At 39.1% G+C, this 18,564-nt stretch overlaps 1 protein-coding gene and 1 long non-coding RNA gene across 12 annotated transcripts in view; both read right to left on the bottom strand.

The window, feature by feature from the left end:
- The window catches only part of erc1b (ELKS/RAB6-interacting/CAST family member 1b), a 342,306-nt gene that overhangs the window by 318,678 nt on the left and 5,064 nt on the right, over positions 1–18,564 (bottom strand). For 9 of the 11 annotated variants that reach the window (XM_069192090.1, XM_069192088.1, XM_006633673.3 and 6 more), the window contains exon 1: positions 17,768–17,937. The exons of 1 other annotated variant lie outside the window; for it this stretch is intronic. The gene's annotated coding sequence lies outside the window, so the exon portion shown is untranslated. Of the gene's footprint in view, positions 1–17,449; positions 17,574–17,767; positions 17,938–18,564 lie in introns of those variants that run through there. One more of the 11 variants, XM_069192086.1, reaches the window with a different exon arrangement.
- On the bottom strand, positions 13,841–15,007 carry LOC138240756 (uncharacterized). Its single transcript, XR_011189998.1, has 2 exons — positions 14,698–15,007; positions 13,841–14,121 (listed from the first exon to the last, which is right to left on the bottom strand). It is a non-coding gene; the product is annotated as an uncharacterized lncRNA (long non-coding RNA).

Below are 18,564 nucleotides of genomic sequence, written 5' to 3'. Positions count from 1 at the left end.
ATCATTTTCCCGCAGACCAGTAGAAATCAGAGATTTTATTTCCATCCTAACTCTAACGAGAGCGTAGCTCAGCTATCATCACCGAGTGCTGTAAGTCAGGGGATTAACAGTTTGGTTTCCTTTGCCTCACAGCTCCTGCTGGTTCCAGCAATATGTCCTGTAAACATCTCCTAGCTCTAAACAGACACATAATTCAAAGTTCACAAGCTTTTCTTTCCTGGTCACCTCACACAATCACTGGCAAGTCATTTCCAAGGATAATGAAAGACCTAAGGTACATCCACCATTTGTAGATAGTGGTTATGTATCTTCGGTTCAGCAATTCAAGACTGAACAAACAACTTGTCTGTAAATGGTATTGGTATACAGCACTTGTTTAATTCGTAAATAATATGAATGCAGATAACCATGTCAGGAGATATTTCATATCTATAATATAGATACAGACATATGGATTCTATGTCCTGCTGCAAAATAAATGTAAAATTAGTAGGGTATTTAGTAATGTAAAATTACAAAAAAAATTAACATTAACATAACATTAGAATGTTTAAGATTATAAAGTATATGGGACACCACCACATGGAAGCTTAAAAGGAACACATCTAGCTGCAGTGGATTCATCAAGGGAAGGCAGAGCAGCAGTTGAGAATGGCAGAAGGATGACAGTCAACTGACAGATTGCAGTGAAGATGTACCCTGCTAGGGGCAGACCACAGCTAGAACACTGTTCTCAATTCTGGGCAAGGAAAAGCACAGATAACTTGAAAATGAAAGAAACACAAGCAGATATGGAATGAATTCAATCTTTTCAGCTTCACTAACTGTTGAGGCATAACTTAATAGAGACTTTCAAAACCTGGAAACAAACAAGGTGGGTTCCAACAGCTTTTGTCCCCCAAAAACAGACTCTCCAGAGGGAATCAATAATATAAAGCTTTAGATATTTTTATAAGTGTTCTAATTAGGTATTGGATATAGAGCTTTAGATATTTTTATAGGTGTTCCAACAACTGATGAAGACGTTCATAAAGTGCTTGATTCCATGAACACTCAACTAATATGTATCAAGGCTAGTGGTATCCTGTTTTTCTATTGCTGCAAATATGGCTAACCCTGATCCCAACCAGACTCATACCATTAGGTTTTATAAGTCATTGTGTTTCTAAAGTCAGTCTAATGGTTAAACAGAAATTAAACAAATGCAAAAATGTGTTTATTAATTTACCAAGTAAATAATAATGAGTGTTCATTTCTTGTTCCAGAAGACATCAAATTATCATTACTATTATTTGGCTGACATTTTTGTTGGACAATTTACCAATGAATGAAGGACCCTGTTCAAGTTCATAAACAGTATTCTACCTATGATATGAATTTGCTACCTTCCAGCTACAAGTCCAGTGTTCTAACTGCTATTCCACTCAGATGGTTACAAGGCTCAGTTTCCTTTAAACAGAATGTCTAAATAATGAATTATGTCTAAAATATACATAAACATATTACCTACTCAAGTGGTCAAAATGAAATGAAAGCTTAGAGAGACCAATAAATGTCTGATTATCCCCTACTATAGTAATGTTATTAAAAACCAGCTCTGCATGGCTGAATGCCTGTTCTGCTTCTAGACTATAAGGCATAGCTATACGATTGACTGAAAAAAATGCATAACAGAAGGACAAATGGTTTTCTTATCAAAGAAAATAAAATCTTATTGAAATTCTTAATACTCATAGCTGCAGGTCAGAACATTCTAATCTCAAAATTAAGAAATGTCTTACATAGCAGGCACTCTTTGGAACAGACAGAAGTTCAACAATCACTCTTTGATAAAGAGAACATATCTCTGCTGCTATTTAATGACTGCTTCTTTTGTAAGGAATGAGTTTGTATAAAATGAGGCGTACAGCTCCTCCAAAGCACACAAATCTGTCTTGAAGCTATAAAAAATTACTTGCACCTTTCCACCATTTGAATGCACAACAGAAAGTCAATTACACCTTCTTATTATGCTACCAGCTACTCGGAAAACTGTTAATTGCTACCTGCTAATCCATGACTAAGAGTTGCTGCACTGATTGCTAATCACCATTGACAAAGCGGTAGCATCATTATGTTTGCAAGAGAGCAAAATGTGTTTGTCTATAATTGCACATACTATATACAGAAAGTTTTACAGAGAATTAAGATACCTTTATATTATTATATGGAGTGTTCTTGTGCTGCTGAATAAAATTTATGAGGTTTTAATTCCTTTAGCTCTCCAGAACAAATAACTTTACTTTCATTAAAGTGGGATAGACCAGACATGGGACACTGGCACAGACGTTATCACCACACTTCAGCAGATTTAGAGAGGAATGAATAGTAAAAAAATGTAGAACGGTTAATAAAAATATTTGGCATGTGTTACAGACAATAAAAGAAAAAGACCTGTCATCTTCACGAGACCCAAGACTAAGTTAGAGAGCTTCTGATTTATTACTGACAGGCATTTCACATGGTCATGAAAAATTCATTACCATATTTGTATTGTACAGGGTTGAATGTTAAGTCCAATGTCTGAAGTACTAAACCAGATGCATCCACTGACTTAAGATAGTATAGCGTACTATGTGCAAGTGTTATTTGTCAGTTTTACCAACGCTGTTGCACAATGACCAACATCTGCTCACTGAAATAAAAGCACCCTGCCTAAAGTTTGATTATTCATGTTCTGAGATTGCTTACCAAGTTGCCTCCAGCAAATTGAAGATGCTAGGATAGAAATTAAAAAGATCAAGGCATGCATATTGCTTTTTTAGATTTTTAATTTGTTTTTTTATGTGAACTAGTAGCATAGGTTTACTCTTTTCATTTAATACGTGAAGACATCTGGGCTTCAGTCCTTCACAGCTATAGAACACTTGACCATTTTTAGCTTGGAGGTAAAATACAGGAGAGATGCATTAAAGCCAGATGTTATGCATGACACTTATCTGTATTAATCCGCTTCCTGGGATTGGAATTATCCAAGTACATAGGAGGTACCTGGATAATGTTGCCTGCAATGTGAAAAGAGAAAGTTCTTTCATAAAGGACTAGCAGAGCTACCTACCAGCTGGCACTCTCAGCACTGCATATCAAGTATGTCACGGTCACCCAAGTATGACTATTAACATGGAGAGGTTTAGTTACGTTTGCTAATTGTTGTAACCCACACTGGCTGAACTTATGACCACTAAATTTTAAGGGGCTGCAAAAATGTCAGTAAATTTTTTCACATAAATTTACATTTATTTTTTTAATAATGTAGGAATACCATGCTACCAACTGGAATTTTAAAGGGTATTTTTTCATCCAACTCAGTTGTAATGAACAGCTGTAAACCAGGTGGTAAGGAGAATATTCCTTCTCTGTTGGGCCATTCTTCAGCAGTCATGAACCATACTTCTAGAAATCACCCTATTATTTTTCAGAACTTTGAGTACATCAGGACATCTGTCTTGCATTTTTACTTATATTTCTGTACTTTACTTAAGAAAGCATGCTGTTACAGAGAAAGACAAATCCCCATTTTACATCAGTGTGATGGATTTCACACAATCATGTGGCACTGGCGTTGTTAAGAATAAACCTAAATGTTTAACCTATCCTGCAGGTTCTCTGTTGGTTATAATAGAGGTATTATCCTTTTAAAAGCCAATTTTTAAAATATGTGATTAAATGTGCATGATTTGTCAGAATCCAAATAAATCAAAGCAAACAGAAAACATCTTGCTCTCTAGCTTGAGGATTGAGGTAATTTGGTATACTGTATACTTCAAGATAATAGGCCCTATTTAAGTTTAAAGTCATGTGTTACTGAATATTTAACATTTTTTTCTTAAACAATAATCTGGCATTGAAATAAATTCTTTCATATAAAGCATATTTATAGTCTCTTAACTACAGCCAGAAAGATCTCCTAAGGGAATTTCACTCAGACTGACTCAACTACAGTTCACCCTTTCAGCCTGTGAAGGTTTAGGTAGAAAATTATAATTAATGAAGTACTTTATTTCAGGTGTGAAAGGTTGTTGGCCAGGGGTCTGATAAGGTTTTGCTTTAAAGCCTGAAGAGGAACTGTTCCTTAATAACCCAAACAGGTCAAACTGTATTTCTCCATACTAAATCAGTGGCTGTGTGAAGTACACTTCCCAGGCTGCGTAGAGTAAGATGGGATACAGTTAAATTCCAGGGTAGAGACATGCTGAAACGTAGCCTGTGCAAATTCAGTGTGGACAAAGCACTGTTTCAAAAGGTAGAACCTGTGGATTAAAGAAAAAAAATCATGTCCTTGGATGTTTACCCAAAAGTGTGACTTAAGGATCAATGTTCACCTCTGCCTAGATCTGTCTTTATGCCCTGATATGTTGCTTTCCTAGCCACAAACTAATTCATGAAACACATACAGCCTAGTCTTACTTACCTGGCAAACTAGTTGCAGACAAACTCTACCACCCACAGTATTAAACAGTGATTAAAGCTGAATGCTTTAGGTCAAGCTGAAGGTAATTAAACAAACATTACAAATTTCATTAAACAGCAGGATTGGTGCTTACAAGTCAGGAAATAAAATTCAGAATAACAAAGCTGACCTGCAAGACTACAGAATCTTTAAGGACAATGACTGATGCCATTTCTTCTGGGATGCAGAAATATCTATTTCTGAATGTTACAAAGCTAATAAACTCTGTTGGGGTTTCTAAACGCTGAGAAGTCTGCACATGAAAAACTGTTCATTGGACAGTAGTGGTCCCAGAAGACAGCATAAATCAAAAATACCAATATGTGAAAACTGGAATATAAATCTTTGAGCAACTGTGCCAGCTATTGATCATGCTGTTGTCAAATAAAGCACAACTTTTGTTGCTATGTACTGTATTAGACCAGCGATGGTCTGCTATTGTCAAGAGTGACAATAGAAGTATACTGTAGTAACAAGACTTTGAATCTTTAACTGGCAAAGACAGTAAACATACAGTTTATCAATGGCAAGAGGATTTTTTGTCTCTTCAACTTATAATAATAATAATAATAATAATAATAATAGCTTACACTTATATAGCGCTTTTCTGGACACTCCACTCAAAGCGCTTTACATGTAACGGGGACTCCCCTCCACCACCACCAATGTGCAGCCCCACCTGGATGATGCGACGGCAGCCATAGTGCACCAGAACGCTCACCACACATCAGCTATCAGTGGGGAGGAGAGCAGAGTAATGAAGCCAGTTCAGAGATGGGGATTATTAGGAGGCCATGATTGGTAAGGGGCAATGGGAAATTTGGCCAGGATGCCGGGGTTACACCCCTCCCCTTTTGAGAAATGCCCTGGGATTTTTAATGACCACAGAGAGTCAGGACCTTGGCTTTACCTCTCATCCGAAGGACAGCGCCTGTTTACGGTATTGTCCCCGTCACTATACTGGGGCATTAGGACCCACATGGACCTCAGGGGGAGCGCCCCCTGCTGGCCCCACTAACACCTCTTCCAGCAGCAACCTCAGTTTTTCCCAGGAGGTCTCCCATCTAGGTACTGACCAGGCTCACACCTGCTGAGCTTCAGTGGGTTGCCAGTTGTGAGTTGCAGAGTGATATGGCTGCTGGCTTATGAATGAAAGTCTCTCCAATGGAACCAGGGCAACCCACAATGATTTAGTGACCACTTTCCCCTTAAAACATTTTCAAAGTTCTCCTTAAACTTTTTTATGACAACAGGAGTTGCATAAAACAGACATACGTACGTATGAAATGAAATCCTTTTCGTTATGGCTGTTTTTTTCAATTCATGTTTCAGGATCAATAAGAATAATAAACTATGTTTTGACAATCCAAATTAAATCATGTTTCCACCGATTTTACACATTTTCGCTGTGAAGGTCATACAGTATAGTAGTAGACTAAAGGTCAACATGCTTACATTATGATATGGTCTAACAAATACTGTAGCATGTAAACTGCCATTAGATGGAATATGTATTTCTCAGCTGCGCCAGTATAAATTACTTGCATAAATATTAATGATCAAATTAACTATGAATTTGGCATCCTCAAACATTATAAAGGAAAAACTTGTAGGTAACATTAGCAGAATGATTCAGGGGTAAATCAGCAACTACACCACCATTACTTAAAGCAACTATACCACCAACACAGTTATACCATTAGGTTCCACTGTCTCTATTTTCTTCAGAAAACAATTGATATGGTACAATACAATCAAGAACTGTATGAGCACGGGGTAACAGTTAACACAATCAGGCAAGGATTCCCCTAATAGTCACTGTACAGCTATTTTGAAATGTAATGCAACAAGAATAACCTAGTTTTCTGAATATGAACATACTGCTTTAACAAAAAGACAGTGCTGGCAAGCCCCCTGCCATAAGTGAGAATGAGAGAATTATAATGTATTGCACTTATATACTGTAGCACTTTTCATCCCAAAGGATCCTAAAGTCACATACAGGAGAAGACGCCTTTCAGCCACCTCTGAAATACAGCACCATCTGAGGGACGCATGGCAGCTATCGGGGCCCAGCAGCCCCTCGGCCATGTAATACAGCACATCAGGTGAGGAAGTAAGAAACTGCTTCACCAACTGAAAAAAGTGAATCGATCAGATGTTCAATTCCAGACTGCAATTTAGCCAAGATATCAGTGTCATTCCAACAGTGCCATATGATCTTCAGTGACCAAGCACTGAAGTAAGAACCTTGGTTTAAGTGGGCAGAACCTTGGTTTTATGTAGCAGAGTGGAGTAGTGGTCCACCTGGAGGGCAGTGTGTTCAGATTCCAGATGGGACACTGCTGTTGTACCCTTGAGCAAGGTGAAGCAGACTCTTCACTCTAATTGTACCAGCAAATGCCCTGCTATACAAATGTAGGTGGCCCAGCTGTACAAATGATAAAATGTTTAAAATTGACTTATCTGGTTAAATAAAGGATTAAGATACCATAAATGCTTCATCTGAAGGAAGGCAACTCTCACGATACCAAGTCACTGGCTCAAAAACTCTTGCTCAGAGAGAAGACACTTAGCGGTCCACCAATACCACTTACAGAAGAAAACTCCCATCCCAGTACTGACCAGGCTAAGGAGTGACATCAGAAGCAGGGACCTAGTAGCCTGATCTCATCAGATCTCTGAAGCCATGTACCAGGATCTCAGGTAGATCACTTCGTAATCAGGCAAGTAGGTTGAAACACTGCTGTGATGAACAATGTTCTCCTTCCAGAAATTAAAGGTCTTGATGGTGATTTTCATAACAGTAAAATAAAGAGGCTGCACCCTATTATTCTTGGCTCATCCCATCTTACAAACAGCAGCACAGCATGACTTGCTTTTCACTCAATGTACTGCTTTAGACAAAGTAAAAAGTAGAGCATAGTCACAAGGGAGAAAAAACAAAGGATCATCAATTTCAGACAATTTTTGAGGGGATTGATTTTTACTTTTGCATTTTTGTAATATATATCAATGTGAGAACATTGAGAAATACACAAAGTAAATAACTGTTGAACCCCTGACACTATAATGGAAAATTAAGATGCTAAAATGAAACTTGCATGTTAATGTTGGCATGTTTCTTAAGAATAATAACCTTTATTCTCTATAGCACCATTCATGGCACATTATCATGAGGCACTGTAGAATCAATCAAAATAAAAAACAGGTATCCACACATTAACTGTTTATTAAAAACAATTTAGAGCTTAAAAAGTTGTACTGACTGACTTACAAGACCTGATATGGGGTGGGAAAACTTTCCACAGCCTTTTAGCAACAGAACAGAAAACATGGACACCCACTGTTAAATACTCTTATTGGGAACCTAAAGAAGGCCAGAGTCCAAATAAACAGGTTTAAAGGGTGTTAACAGTGCACTGTTTTAGTCAGGAGCTAAACTGTTCAAGCCCTTAAAGGTGAGCAGCACTAATCAGAACCTTATTCTGCAATCCACAAGGAGCCAATGCAAGGAAACAAAACAGGTAATACATGTTCATGCATTGTAATACATGTTCATGCATAGTAAGTTCCAATACAAGCAAGGGAGCTCTGGATCCACTACATCTTAAGAGCAGGTTCGGATACACATACATATAGCCTGGAAAAGAGAAAAGATGGAAGAGTTGAATAAATTTAAACTCAATATAACAAAGCTAGGAAAAATACAAACATGAGATTTAAATCTAAGGTTTGGGTAAAAAGTTCTTCATCTTGGAACCTGGACTGATTCCAGGACCATAAACAGCAAAAAAAAGGAGTTCATAAAGAGAGTAGATAAATATAGATGGGCTTGTCAGAATTCACATCTCAAAACAAATTTTGAGCGTCATTAACACAGAAATAAAAGGCAATGCCATACCACAGAAGAATATGACGCAATGATAACATACAGATACTAAACATAATCAGACCAAGAACGGACCATTGCGGAACACCTGATATGACCACATTGTTGAAAAGGAACAACTGATTTAAAATATTCTATCAGCAGGACTAGAGCAAACAAAAAAAGATAAGTCATCAGTTACTTATAGGTAATGCTTAACCCCAAATAAATGGTTCTGTACTATGCAGAGATCTGAACCCAGACTGAAAAGGCTCACACATCTGATTTGAAGGTAAGTTTGTAACCACATTCTAAGAATATTTGTCACAAAATACTAGTTACCTAATACCTAAGTTACCTTAGGGGGTAATAACTACAAGCCCGAGGGTTGAAGGAACAATTCCAGAGCTTAATGATTCATTGATACCACTCCTGACAATGAACAGCAGGGCATGAGAATAGGGCCCAAGGAACAAGGGATGGGTTTCATTTCAGATAGCTACTGACAGAAGGAGAGATGCACTAAGTAAGGATATTATTCTCAGAACTGGAATCACAAGATATAGTCTGATTCAAGGATAGCATCACTTACAGATAGTTCCAACCAGAGATGCCACAACCAGAAATAACACCCTTTTAAAGAAATGGAATGTTTTATCATGCATTGATTGCTGTTATTTGATACCTTGCTTGATAGCAGGCTTGACTACACTATACTGTTCATCACCAGACAACATTGCCGAGGGCAGATCACTTCATTGCTATGGCCATCCTGTTTCTCAAAATAGATCCATATCCATTGACCAAAGTCAATGCGACTGTAAGAAGCTCAGGATGTTACTTTAATGTCAAATGTTCAACATTAAATTTAAAAAAAACATTTATACTAGAGAACAGTTTGAGATTTTTGAGTAGGAAGCTGTGTCAATGTGTTGGCAGCAAAGGACCAACACTTTACAGCATGGAATTAACTTTTTAAAGCATAAGAAGCCCCATCATTCTAACATAATCGGAACTTCAACTCCTGAATTCTTAAAATTGGAGACCTCCGACAGCATACAAGCATAAGGTAGAAACTTCACTTCTCGCAATTAATAAAATCCCAAAAACAGTCAAATAAGTAGACTTTAAATCATTTCTCATATACTACTACGTATACACTTCGAATCCTGGCTTTCTTTTACATAATCTATTTATAAGGAATCACTAAAACTTGTTTATGTTGCATAACTACCTAAGAAACATATAACAATCAAACACATCCAACATTCTGATCCCTATCAACAAGGCCTAAGTTTACCATGGAATTAAAAGCAGTTGTAACAGACTAGTGCTGAGGAGACTTGAACTTGGAAGACAAAGGACACTGAAGAGTGAAGCTAGCTTTTGGTCACCTAATTCACACAGCACCTACTAATTCTAATATAACTCGCAGATGAAAACAATTTCTGTAGGGAGGCATCCAGATTATGTCCCACAAAAGTCAAAGGCACAAAAGGGAAGTTTAAGAGTGTAGTCACAGTGCCCACACAAGAAGTACATTTTCCATCAAAGGTCAAATTCGTCTAACTGCAGTCACTTGCCATCAAAAGACTCCCAGAAGGGATAAGTTCAAATCCTCAAAGCTCATGTTATAATTTGTTTTTCTTATGATGGGATGCCTGGTGTTCTTCTTGAAAAGGATCATATCAATTTTGGTGAACAAAACTTATATGGTACACACCAGAGCTAGTATAGCTATCTCTAACACACAACCTGAACTGACAAAATGAGGGTTTTATGTACTGTGTCAGTTAGAACATCCATCCATTCATTCATTTTCTAACTACTTCTTGCAAATCAGGTTTGTGGGTAAGACAGAGCCTATCCCAGCATTCCCAGACAGGGTACACCAGCCCACTGCAGGGCAGACACACAGAAAGAAAGACACCCATGCACTCACACCAGGGTCAATTTTCCCAGAAGTCAATTAGCCTACCAATATGTTTTTGGACTATGGGAAGAAACCAGAGCAGCTGAAGCAAACATGGGTAGAACCTACAAATTCCTGAAAGACGGCACTGCAGATCCGGAACTGAACACAGGGCCCAGCTCTGTGAGTCAGTAAAGCTAACCACTGAGCCCCCATGCCACCCTCAAGCTGCTCCAGCTTCTCAGATGTGAGGAGCTAGTATGAAAGCAATGCAAATTTCACAGTACCACTTCAGACAGGTATTTCTGTTTCTTGAGCATTAGTCTATATTTAACAATGTTCATTAACACTATTGTTGACCCTGTATTCTTCCTAATACAAAATATTAAGACAAGAGGAAGAGGATCCTAAATGATTTTTTCACCAGTGTAGGCCCTTGAACACAGTACAGGTGACTGTGATCAACAGAGAAATGGCAGATTACTACACTGCACAACGAGTGTTAGTTATGAATCAGGGTTCAGCTTTTGGCAAATTGACAACTCCTCTAACTTTCCTGCAGGGTGGCAGCAATATCAGTGAGAGATATGCTGCTTCTTCCATTGGAACTAACTGTCCTGTCAGGTACTGTGGAGGTCACAGAGATGCACATCTCTTAGATGTGGACATCTTGAAATATAGATGTCAACCTTTTGGAACTGGAAATACAATGAAAAAAAAATAACTGTCACTGAACTTGTAACTACATAAATTGGATACATCTCTAAAAGAGTCTGGCATGGTATTATGTCTGATACTGAGCAGCAGTCACATCTCATTACATTTTTTGTCATACAAAGCAGACCACTTTTTTGATGGAGCTACACTTAAATCACAAGGACTCAGCCACATCAAAGCCTGAGAATAATGTATATGCTGTTTGGGCAGAATCTGAACTTGAGTTAATTAGGCACACTTCCAGAGACCACCAAGTTGGAAAATAAATTGTAGTGAAACACAGATTCATCACAGGGAATGTTCTTAAGGAACTGAGGTGCTCTTTGCTCAAATACACTCTTAAGGAGGTACTGTACAAAACAACCAATCCCATCAGATAATAGGTCAAGAAATTATTTAATTCAAGATACAGCCTTCGACAGAATTACACTACATTACCCTTCAGCTACTGTACATGTGCTTGTAGGTACCTTTACTACAAACTGTGAAAATAGGCTCTCTAAGCACAAGGAAAGTATGACAAGACGACAAGAATACAATACTTCATTTTGCCACATTTCATAATGTTTTAAGGAACTTCTTGGGTGTTTAAACACAATACAAGAATAAGAACACAAACTCTCTTACTGCTCTTTTTTATTCCACCACTCTCGGTAGCATGCAAACAGCACAAGCTAAACAACAATAGCTAAGAGAACAGCACAGAAGAAAAACTCTTGGAAAAATAGGTGACTCATAATAACTAGGAAAGGCCACTTTCTACCAATATAAAAGTCACCAGGGTACATTTAAAAAGTTGCGGCAAGATCTATGACATCAAGCCATTCAATTTCTCATACAAATAAGAGTTTTCGTGCTTTGTTGTTCAGTTTTTCCAGCATAAATATTAAGTTCTCTCTTAAGAGTAAATTCTTCACAAAGAAATTTAGGAGAAATACATTAAATAAATTATATTTTATGCTACATATGATTTAATTAGGAGCATACTTTAATCTATTAAAAAGTGCAAATCAGTTGATTTTAAATTTAACCATCACTTTAATTTGTAATCCGTTCATTGCCTGCAGAATATCCAATGGTTAGAAATCACTCCATGCAACAACTTTAACCATATGGACTCTGTGATGCTTCTATACTAGTCCATATGCCATATTGGGGGAGGGGTCTGTTTGTCTAAATAATCTGAACTCCAGTCAACAGTGAGTGTACAGCTGCACTTCAGCCTCCTTCAGTCTACCTGGCACTGCAGGTCTTAAACTAAATGAAAAGCTGCTCGACTTAATTGATCCAGTTAGTCACAGGAGAAAAGCAGTTTACCTAAATCAGATTGCTTATCAGTTCATACGACTTTATAATTGAGCCGTCAAAGTCAAGCGACAATCTGGGAAAAACCGGAGAGCAAGTCTCCTCTCCAAGGAGATGTGAAAGCAATTTCCACCCTGGCAGAGAGAAGATATTAAGAGAATGCCAGTGTTAATCAGAAATGTTCTGGAGGTGCGACATCACATGATCATCTCAGCCCGTCGTCTTCAACTGCCATACAGCTGCGCAACTCATTCCTCTGACTGACAAAATCTGTAAGGACCCATGAGGGCTTTGAGAGCAGGTAGAGAAAACTACAGTACGATGGCTAGGGAGGAATCCAGAAGATCCTGCACGCACTGCAGTTACATGAGTAACAATCAGAAGCCACTATAAGTGGCTTGCTGATGCCTGCTTATCATCTACGCCTTTCTACAGTAGCAATGCATGCAGGAGAAATGGGAAATACTCAGACTATTTGAAATCAGGGCTTAGCTTTCCTTTTTACTTTTCAGGAAGGATTTCTCAAGCCCCACCCCCAATAACAGTAAAAGGGAGGATTCAGGAAGTTTGGGAGAGAATGGATAAAAAGGCACTTCAATGCAAAACTGACTCACAGTACTTTTTTTCACATTCCTCACTCTATGTGACTTAGTTATACCTAATGAAATATGAAATACACTTAAGAACAAACAAAAGCTGTTATCAACTATGCCTGATAATATCTGGATCTGTACAACCTTTGAAAAGTAGAAAACATTATAAGATGAATGTATACTGTAGTGTCACCACACAAGAGTGCTTCTGGGCAATTTCTTCCACAGGCCTTAGAGGCATTTTTTTAATTATTTTTAAAAATATTAAGACCCTGGCAGGTTGTTAAATTTAACCACTCCAGCAAATAATTTAGGAAATCAAAAGCCCCAAAGGCCCTGGCTGCCTCAAGGATTACAGATGGGAACACTTTCTTGTTACAGTACAAAATTACAGCAGGCGAAAAACCCAATTAATACAAGTGCCAAAAGAAGTACAAACCAATGGCTTCCTAAACTAAAAAAATAAACAAGTCCATTTCTTTTGCACTACACCTTGCCTTTGCTATTGAAGCAATTTATAGAAATCAGTTGAGGCAAAAGGATTGATCATTTTCTTAAACCGAAGCGATGTATTAATATATCAAAAGGCATAATAACAGGCAGTTTTATCTTATGCTGAAGTTTAGGCCTGGTCACACACAAAAACAGTCTTATCCACAAATATGATTTGCAATATTAATGCTAGTGTTCCTTTATTAGAATGCCAATGACATGCTGGTACACGTTCACGCAGCACTGGCACTCAACGTGATCTGCTTCAAGCTTGTATACTCTACAGTACCTTGAGGCATGAAAACAGACTCCTACACACAGGCACGAATGCCATTAAAGAATGCAAACACTTGGCTTTTTTGACATCTCCATGATGCAAGACATTCTCCTCAATCTTGTTTGTACCCGAAAACATTCAGCTACTTAAACATCTTAGCAACCACTGATGCTGATAATAATGATAATGATAATGTTTCTTTATTAGCCCTATACAATTTCTTGCATTAGGAATGCATCTTTTCGCATACCCCAGCTTTTCTCCATGGAGACACAGACACAGAGACAGGGAGAGAAGCTTGGGGTCAGAGCGCAGGGTCTGCCATTGTACGGCGCCCCTGGAGCAGTTAGGGTTAAGGGCCTTGCTCAGGGGCCCAACGGAGTAGGATTCCTCTGCTGGCCGCGGGATTTGAACCAGCAACCTTCCAGTCACAGGCGCAGATCCTTAGCCACAGAGCCACCGCTCCTAGTCATACAAAAAGAACAATCGAAAAATAACATGAAATGACTAGCAGACTGGGAAATCTAAAGGACTCAAAACACCTCTCCATTAGAACACGGTACACAGTGTAACCAGAAGGAGAACACTGCAGTTTTTATTCGTAATGTATGTCAATTCAGACCATTAAGTGTCAGGATGCAGAGGAACTGTCCAGAAACAAGGGGATACAGACTCACAGCTGATCTTGAAATACCAATCTCTGGGATAACTCAAGGTCAGTGGAAAGCCCTGCTTTGTTAATGACAGGTTGATTACTGACAATGATTTCTCCCTTCTTACTGAGAATTGCTCACAGCTCTGCAAGACCCCACGTCGACTGCAAAGAACTTCCCTGACATCAGCTACTGATCATCACCAAAGAGGATGTTCCAAGATCTTCAAAATGTGCACAGAAATAATTTATTTGGTATTATGACTTGTACCTCAGAAATCAGTCCATACCTTAAGCTAACAATTTCCGCTGTTCCATGTCTTGTAAAATTAAAGCTTTTTACAATGTTCTATTCCTTCTAAAGCATAGCTAGTATAAATTGCAAAAACCTGGAAAATGTCCAATTCTCCGTTATAAAAATATCTCAGTTTCACTCCCACTGCTTCAGTTCAGATTCCACTGTTGTTGCAATACTTCAAGCTGCATTTCAGAACGCCCCAGAATTATTTGCCCTAAAGGAACAGGTAAGGAGGCAAAACACCTGTGAGTGAGAAAAAGATGGAAAAGTGAAAGTCAATGACAAACAAAAATCAACCTGTTGACTGTCCATGTCAAAATTATGCTTTTTGTCAGCCACTGAAAGAGCACATTGATTTAGACCTCTAACCAGCTGTGCATGTAGTACAGATATAATCCTTTCAAACCCACCTATTGCACAGGGTAAAAAGGAAACCAAACTGGTGCAGTATCCACCACACACCTCAGTTAAGGGCAAGACTAGTGCGCTTGGTACAGGAGGACTAAAATCTTCAATGAAGAAAAAGATTTTTCTTGCTGACCCATGTTTAAAAAAAGTAAGATGAAGTGTGGTAAGAACACAATGCAGAAAAAAATCAGCTCGAGAGAGGCTGGATTAAAATGGAAATATGTCTCGCTAGGCACAACCTTGACCGTTCTCGGCCACGCTCCGTGAATGGCCCTTGCTTGAAGTCTGCCAGGCCTCACGTTACCCCTTAAGCTGTTCAGTGCCGTTTATGGTGTCTCTCTGCCCCTTCAGTATGGTGCAGATCTCAAGAGACATCAGACAGGGACAGTGACTAAACTGCTGCAGTAACAAAGAATGGATTTTGAAAATTAATTTCCCACCTGGAATGTAGTTGGGAGAGTCATCTGGATACAGCTGTGCGTGTAATTGCCAATACTCCAAACAATTCAAGCAGGGGAAGATTCTCACTACAATATATCTTTCTTTGCCACCTCAACATTTGACACACATCTCTGAATCACACATGAATCACAGAATACCAGGCTCATTGTGTGCTATGGCAACCGCAGCTCCAGAGTTAAACACTTGAAGGGAGGTGGGTTGGCACATGGACACGCCTGTCGGAGCTCCAGCAGTTGTCTCCCAGGGAAGAATCGCTACCAGGTGCCGGGATCACCTTGGCTGGCTCCCTGCAATCTGCTGGAGCAGCGCCTGTACTCTCAGGGTCTGCCTCCTCATCCTATGATGAGCACTAAGCACAGCAGTGTTGTGGCAGGAAAAAAAAAAATTATGTCCATGGGCTTGTCCTTTCACTCCTTAAGCCAAAGTTTCAGACAGCAAGGTGAGCATGTGGACGGAAGTCTATCCAGATAAAACCGTGTTTACAGGTCATTCAAATCCCACCACACCACAACCAGTGACACCAATCGGCCAGCCTCATACTCCCACTTCCCACTACTCTGGACCACAAACTGAAGGAACCTGACAGATGCCACCCCTGTCCCTGGAGGGACCAGCCCTACTTTTTTCCCCAGGAGAAACGACCTCATGACCTCAGAGTTGGAGGTGCAGATTACCTTCCCAGCTGCTTCCCGCTCAGCTTCCATAAAGCCGAACAATCTTAAATCCAACTTTGGTGCTAGAAAAAAGGCTATCAGAGTTCTAAAAACAAGCAAAGATAAGTCAAAAACATGTGCCAGTTGCTGTGGTTCTGATGTTGTTACAGACCTAAAGCAGCTGTGTCACACTTCACTGGGCAAAAGTGACGTAACTTCCCATTTAAAAATAATTACACCTGAAGGGAAGAGGCTCATACCCGCATAACCACTTGGCAGAAGAAACTTAACAGTGGGTTAAAAGCAGAATTACCCAGTCACACCCAGCAAAACATTACATTGAATTTAAATGTCAGTAGAATGTAACTAGCACATCCTTTTAAGATCTACAGTGACAGTAAATCTTTACCTGGTTGTTAATATTGAAAGAGTGACCATGAATTTGTGGTTTTCAGAACTTAATTTTATTAGATGAAATGTATTGGGGTGATGATCAAAAGGTGCTAATCGAACGATGAAGTCACATCTGTGTTTAGCGGTGTGTACACGGCTTTTAAATACAATTAACCCGAGGCTATCCCGTTCGCTTTGTTTCTCTTTAATGTTTTTTTTCCTGCGATTATTTAGTCGTCTGGGAATACACGGGGTTTGTCACCCAGGTATTTCACATAGAGGCAACACGTCCTTGCAACAAAAGCACGTTAAAAAAAGAGACAACCTGTAGGCGCAGTGGATTACCCCCTACTCCCATTGTACCTCAAGACGACACATCTAAAAAACTGCAGGAAAGGGAAAATGGAAACGCCTGATAGCCTTACAGACAACGACTTATACATTTTGTATGCTATACGCTAAACCGCACTAAATCTCTCGAAGGGTTTTAAATATGCATCTTCTATTAAGAAGCCATATCCAGCATACATTAGTCCCTCAAGCACACGGTTAGCGCTACCCCTTACGGCAGATTAATAACATTCCACTATACAGTATATAATATATATAACATGCAGAAAGCTGAAAAAGCTCTATAGAAAACCTATTCGTGACAACATCACGAATTAAAATTCGCCCGTATATCAAATGATTTATCTCATTATCGAGTGTCCCGCTATTCACAATGGTAAACTAGCTGGGGTAATTTTGTAACCAACAAATTCGGTCAGCTGTGCAAAAAAATAAAAATAAATGGTTTATATAGTACCCTGTAGAAACAAAAATATAAACAAAGTGACGTAAACTACTGGATGGCTAGATCTGCTTCATTATTGCCATTATTATCCCGAAGAGAACTGTTGCTAAACCCTTTACATAGTCAAATACCTGGCAGACAACGGCGCTGCAAGGAGACACCCTCATCCAGCGCTTTCCTTAGTATCTCCGTTTTCTCATCGCTGTTTCGCTCGTTATTCAACTCCTTAACTTGTTTTCGTACTGGAAAACACTTCTAGGAAAACGAACTGTATTTAGCATTAAAAATGTGTATTCCCCACAACAAGTCCACTGGTTTCAATGCATCTGAGTAACTAGACAGCAGAACAGAAAACACAAGACGTCTCCCCTTTGCCCAACAGCAGTCAGACTGCTTTACAACAAGAACACACTGATTAAAAAAAGGACCACAAAAGATGATCTTCTCACCTTTCCTACTTGTCCAGCTCCTGTCAAAGAGCTGCTATGCACCCAGCGTAGCGAACCAACCGCTCTGAAATATAATAACGGTGGATTAAAGGATGCGCCGTATTTTAACACTTATTTCGGATTTTTCCACCCTCTCCTGCCAGCAGTAGCAGCAGCTCCACCAGCCAGGGCGCTTCAGTGACGTAAGGGCCATGATGCGCGTTCACGCCACAGACTGGCCTCCGCCGCCGCCACGCAGGATCTACAGTATTCCATGCGATCCCGACGCCATAGTGGGAAGGTCTTTTTTCCCCAACCTTCCTTTTAAAAAAACTGGGAATCACTAAAAAGCAAGAAAAGGAAACCTAACAGGAATCCAGTTTAATCACGTGTTTCACATATCCCACATAATTCATTCAACACATCCTCCTTTAAACTAAAAAAATAATTTCAACCTTACAGTATGTGTGCATCATACAGTATATACCTCTTTCTCTTTTTGCAGTGTCACCTTTTTTGTTTACCTGTGGGTATAACCATAGTCACGGTTAGAAATACATAGTTAAATCTAATCACAATTTACTTATGCATGTATCTAATATTTTTTTTTACTTTTGTTGCTTTCATTTAAAAAAAAATTCCACTTCAGTCGTGACCCTCTGACACTAAGTCACTACACTGGTAGTATATCATTACTTCAGATTTTCTACTAGAGCGTCCCAATATAAAGAGATGAGTTCTGTCTCCCACAGGCTCACTTTAGCCATTGGAGTTGTCTCAGGGAGAGTTCAGCTTTGATTCACTGCATGAGAAGACCT

This window comes from Lepisosteus oculatus, chromosome 7, assembly GCF_040954835.1.
Source record: "Lepisosteus oculatus isolate fLepOcu1 chromosome 7, fLepOcu1.hap2, whole genome shotgun sequence".
NCBI lineage: Eukaryota > Metazoa > Chordata > Actinopteri > Semionotiformes > Lepisosteidae > Lepisosteus > Lepisosteus oculatus.
The sequence above is the reverse complement of the archived record's forward strand: the minus strand, read 5'-3'. Positions and strand labels throughout refer to the sequence as shown.